This window comes from Gossypium hirsutum, chromosome D02, assembly GCF_007990345.1.
Source record: "Gossypium hirsutum isolate 1008001.06 chromosome D02, Gossypium_hirsutum_v2.1, whole genome shotgun sequence".
NCBI lineage: Eukaryota > Viridiplantae > Streptophyta > Magnoliopsida > Malvales > Malvaceae > Gossypium > Gossypium hirsutum.
Genome location: NC_053438.1, coordinates 17915830 through 17921964, shown reverse-complemented (window position 1 = coordinate 17921964; position 6135 = coordinate 17915830).

Here is a 6135-nt window from a genome sequence, read left to right as displayed (position 1 = left end):
ATTTCCCTTGTTTTACCATTTAATCATTTGCCTCTAAAATTCTGAATTTTAAGGTTTATTTGTTAAATAAATACTCTAAATTTTCCCTTGTTTTACAATTAAACCTAATGTAATTAATAATTACATTTAGCTCAAATTAACCTCCAATAAAAATTATTTTAAAATTCTTTTTTCGACCCAAATTAATTATTTTCACTAATAATTATTTAATTAATTTAAAATTAATTTTCAAAATTTTTTATTTTTTAGATTATTGTTTAATTGATTTTAGATAAAATTAACCTCCAAAAATAAATTAAAAATTACTAGAAACCCCATAAATTCCCAGTTTTACACTTAGAACCCCATAAATTCCCAGTTTTACACTTAGAACCTGAAAATATATACCCGAAACTACTAGACCCAATTTATGGATATTAAACACTGCCCTTTCCCTTTGCTACAACATCTCTTCCCTACACTACAATAATCTTGGGAAAAAAATGGATGACTCAAATTAATAAAAAGGGGGGAAATTTCTTTTCTTAAGTATTTATTTTTAGACATTTATATTTATTTTCTTATTTAGTATTTTACTTTCACAAAATAAATAGGAAATTGCAAACATGAAGAAATTAAGCTCAATGCCTCTTCATTATAACAAGCGAACTGATGTGGTAATGAGAATGAACATGTCTAGGATTAGATTGTTAAGAAAGACTTGGTACTTAAGTAGTCTTCATGACTCACCTCTCTTTTCTTACTATCCTACTTGGTGTTCAGTTCTCATTCATTACTTTGTTCTTACAATGAGGAGATTACTTCTTTTTAAAACGGGGGTAAAGCAATAATTGCATGAATTTTAAATTTTTTTCTTAAGCATGATTCAAAGATTACACATAAGTATGCTGAAATAAAATGATGTTCAGAAAATTTTTTGTTCATAAGTTAGCTCAAATGCAAGTATGATTTATAATTTTTTCTGACTTTTTTTTATGTTATCTTAGGATGTGGTATGCTTGTATGTTCTTAGGTCTTATGTAGGTTTTTACCATGAAAATTTAATTTCCTTAGAGATACACATCCATGAAGGTTTAAGTCCTTAGAATTGACTTAGTAACTTTCTTGAGGCAAAATCCTAGGAGACATAAGAATCTAAACATGATTTAGACACAGTTTTCTTTGGATCGTTTGAGCCTTTCAAGCTTGCCATATTTAACCCTTGAAACTTTAGTTTGATCCTTTAAGCCTATTGTATTGTTATTCACCTACATCATAAGTAATATTACCATCTTTTTAAATTTTATCCTATTTTTGCACCTATCTTAACTATACTTGTCTTGATGAGCAAATATCGAGGAAAAAATCAGAAAGATTTATATGTTCTAAGTTTGATTCAAAAAAAAAGAGAGAGAAATCTCTATTTAATGTCAAAGTAAAAAGAGAAAAATAAATGCTCAAAATATTGAGAAGTACTGTTATGCATAAAGCTTCAACTTAAGTTTGGGGTGGTAAAACCCGTTAATAGGAAGGATGTACCTCGAAAGGATCCAAGACAAAGTTAGGGTTAAGATTATTGAACCTAAAAATTCACTTCTTTTTATCCCTACCTTTAACCTAGCTCCATTACAACCCTATAAAATACCTATTAGTTTTGATACTTATGCCGACTACATTAGTGCAAAGGAATTGTTAAGTTTAACATATGAGGACCATTAATTAATCATTGTTATTTTTTTGTCTAATTGATAAGGAGACTTTAATTGAATGGTAAATATTATGTATGGTCTTGTAAAACATGCACTTTATAACTTATGCTAGCATTTTTCCACACTTAGAATAAAATTTTGAAATAATGTTTGCATATGAGTGACTTATCAATAAAAAAAGTTTGTGAGCATGATTTTGTGGATGTATGTTTATCTGCAAAAGTTGATTCTACTTAAGGATTCTATTTAAACCTATTGCAAGATTGTTTTATCTAAAATTTTGCTTTACATTACTCGAAACGAGCAATGGATTAAGTTTGGGGGTGTGTAAACTATAATTTATATAGGGTTTTATAGTTGTTTTTGGCACGTTTTTACCTAAAAATAATATTAATCCCAAGTATTTGATTTCTGATTGGGTGAATTTTATTTATGTTTCAATAATGAACATGATTTAATGAAGAATGTGCTTTTATGCTACTTTTGCATTAAATTTGTACATAACTTAATTAATTTATGCTACATATTGATTTTGATTTAATTAATGCAGTTGGACCAAGTAATTATGCATGATTTATTTATAAAATAAAGCTGCATGGACATGACCAATTTCACTCTACATGCATGAAAAACACATGCAAAATGGGCCAAGAAGAAGTTGATTTGATCCAATTGAGGAACGGTCAATTGATGGACAAGTCTGGTAAACAATTGGGTCACCAAACCGTCCAAACAAGGCAGAACAAGCTTAATTCGAAAAACGCATATGCACTACTCAAAAATCCACTTTTGGGAGATTTACCTGAGGTCCTTGCACTTGTAAACGAGTCAGAAAATAGCACACCAACTTTGCCCAAGAAACCGTCCACCCTTTGCTTGATTCAAGCATGATAACATGCTTGAAGCAAGCAACCAAACAACTCCTTCCTCCACAAATTATGGCCGGCTGTGGAAGGAAATCTAAGGGATTCATCATGCTATTTTTAGTAAACACACCTACCATCCTTCACTATAAATACTCACCTCTATTCCTCATTTCAATCATCCCTCATCCCTCACTTAACATTCATCCTTCATTTTCTCTCATCATTCCCTAACCTCTCGTTTCTCTCATTCATAAACCCTCAATTTATTCCTTGAGAAAATTTCCTCTTGGCTGGCCATCTTGAGGAGCATCTTGCGAAGGAGCAACTACGAGGATCGGAGAAAGCCACCACGATCAATTTCAGAGGATTGCTGAAATTATTCTAAGTGTTTTCTTTCTTAATATTTATTGTTATTCTTGTTATTCAACATGTTTGTAATTTGCTTTAATGTTTTTTCATTAACAATGGTAGCTTCATTTTGTTTAGCTAGGATGGTTGCATCAATTGAATAAAGTTTATTTAAATCATGTTATGATGTTTTGTGCCTCAGTCGATCATGTTTTCAATTAAACTCAACCATGTATTTCATTCATACCTGATTGAATGCGTTAGAATTAGTTGAACGATCCTAACCAGACGATGGCTAGTGGACACAATAATTGAAAACTGCATGCTTAATTTATATCCTAACCAAACTAAATTAAAGATTTCTAATAATTCGAAAGAACTCTATTATCTGCATAGTTTTTACGTTTATGTGATTAAATTGTTTCAGACCTAACTCGTCCCTATTACTTTACATGAATTCTAAGAAGCCCTTAGTTGAATATGATTAGTAAAATACCTATTTTTCTAAGTAAAAGATTATGAAATGACTTAATTTTGGCTTCAAACTCATAAAAGATTGAGTTGCCTTGGATTATTTTCTAGAACATTGTAAGCATGATGAAAATGAACTAAATTGAATAATGTGATTATCCTAGCTTGTTCATGTCATTGTTGTTGAAATCTTGTGAATTCTGCTGCTAAATCCTTTTCATCCATTTTAAACATTCATTTCATTTACATTTAGGTTAACTTGCATTAGGGATCACTTTGCATCTAGTCATTTATTTTTTCTAACAATCAAAATTATTGTGTTTTTTCTTGCCAAATTGTTAATATTAATTTTTTAAAATATTGATTAACTTATATAGTCCCTGTGGAGACAATAACTCTTATACTTACTTATTACTTGATAACGACTGTGTACACTTGCACAAACTATGCGTTACAGTATGCTTGGTATTATATTGATATATAAATATGGTACATGAATGAAAAATTTCTTGATCAAGTGATATGGTATATGAGGGTATGGAATAGCTTAAAAGCATGATGAAACAAGTTGAATTTGGTTAGGTTGGATTAATAAGTTGTTGTAAAATTGCTTGATCAAGTGATATGGTATATGAGGGTATGGAATAGCTTAAAAACATGATAAAACAAGTTCAATTTTGTTAGGTTGGATTAATAAGTTGTTGTAAAATTATGGAATGGTTGCATCGGATAATTTTTCTTCAAATGGTAGTACATGAATTGGAATGGTTTTGGTTGATTCTATACAGGTATAAGTATGCATTTAAGCACCATTTGAGTGTGTTCATATATTGGCATGAAAGGAGTACTAAAATGCAAGTTTTTGACATTTTTGACTTAGAGGTATCGATACCTTAGAAACAGGTATCAGTAATTTAGTGGGTTTTCTTAAAATTTCAAACATCAAATCTAAAAATGATATCAATACAGAGATAAGCTATCAATACCTTGCCAAAGGTATCAGTATTTTATGCCTGATATCGAGACCTTTGTTTTTAATTAAATTTCTCTAAAACATCAAAGCTAAAAATGGTATCGATACTTATATGGGGTGTCAATACATGTTTGAAAACCTTGAAAACATTGTAATTTCATCCTATTACATGCTCGAGTATACAAAAGAGCTTTTCTAAGCTTAATTAAGACTCGAATTTAGGCTTAGTTTAGCATAACTTCTTAAAAGTGCTTCTGGTGTCAAAAGCGCTTTTGGAGTCATAAGCAATACTAAACAGACAACTTTCGAAGTTAGAAGTGCTTTTGAACACAAAATAAAAAAGTAATATTTTTTTATAACTTTTGCTTTTGTCGAAAGCGCTTATAGAAACAAAGGATAATTTTAACCCTTATAAAGTATTTTATATAATATTTAAATTGGGCATATAATTACTTTCCTATTGAAATTTATTTTAAATATATAATAATATATATTTAAATTTTTATTGGTTATATTTTTATATTTAAAATATAGTTTATATATTCAAATTAAAATTTATAAATAAATAGTAAATTGTTTAAAAATATTTAAAATTTACTTTTCATATATTAAAATATTAACAAAAATTTATAATAAATTATTTTTATATTCTTACTAAAATATCATAATATTAATTAATTTGAACATTATTTAAATGCATATTAGCTACTTTATAGCACTATATGTAAAAAGAGCATTTTATTTTTCAAAAGCACTTTTTGACAGCAATACTGAACACTTAAATCTTAAACCAAACTTTTCAAAAGTACTTCTCAAATCACTTTTCTATAGCACTTCTCAAAAACAATGCTAAAGTAGCCCTTAATAGTGTATCATAATATCTAAATCTTTATGACATGATTGAATATTTGAATGGTTTATTTATGGTGTATTTGTCTGAAACTTTATAAATGTTTCAAAAAGGTCCATATTTGATCTCGTGTTGACTTTAAATATCACACCCGATTTTCGTTAGGTCTTGAATTTGAAGGAGAGTTGGAGTTAATTGAATAAAATAGTAATTTGGTAGAGTCTACTGGAAATTTAGGTAATTAGGTAATTAGTTGAGATTTAATTTTGATTCAATTAGGATGGAACCGACTGGTTCTTTAGTAGGAGACAAAATGATTACTGATGGATGGTTACTTAGGGCCTTGAATTATGCGTAAGAAAGGTTATATATATAAGAGAGGAAGATTATTCTGATGGCAGAATTCTCCTCATTTCTGTTTGTTTTCTTTCCTTTTCCATCATCTTCTTCGGTTGCTCTGAAGGAAAGGAAATTGAGGAAAATGCTAAATGGGGTAGTGATCATGAAGATTGAAGTCTGGGAGTACAGAATCCGAGGAATGGGTAAGCCTTTATATGTTTTTGTATTTTGGATTTAGAAAGGGTAGTAAGGATTTCTGAAATCTCTAGGAAGTTTTGAATGGCACTGAATTTTAGATTTTGAGGTTTGCATACCTTTGGTTTAATCGATATATATATGGTTGTTATCTTTAGCTGCCAGGACGAAGGAGACTCTGGCATTTGGAAAGCTAAGCTGGCAAGGACGAAGGATTTAAGGTGAGTTTCTAAACTTTACTTTGGTGTTTTTTGTTGTTTGTTCTACTTAGGGTCTATTTTGAGTTCAATTTGAAATCCATGGTTGTATATGATTACAATGAATGGGCAAACTATGTATACCTAAGGTCATAAGCATATATGTTTGATTACTAATATACTCTCTGAATGCATGATGTGTTGGTGT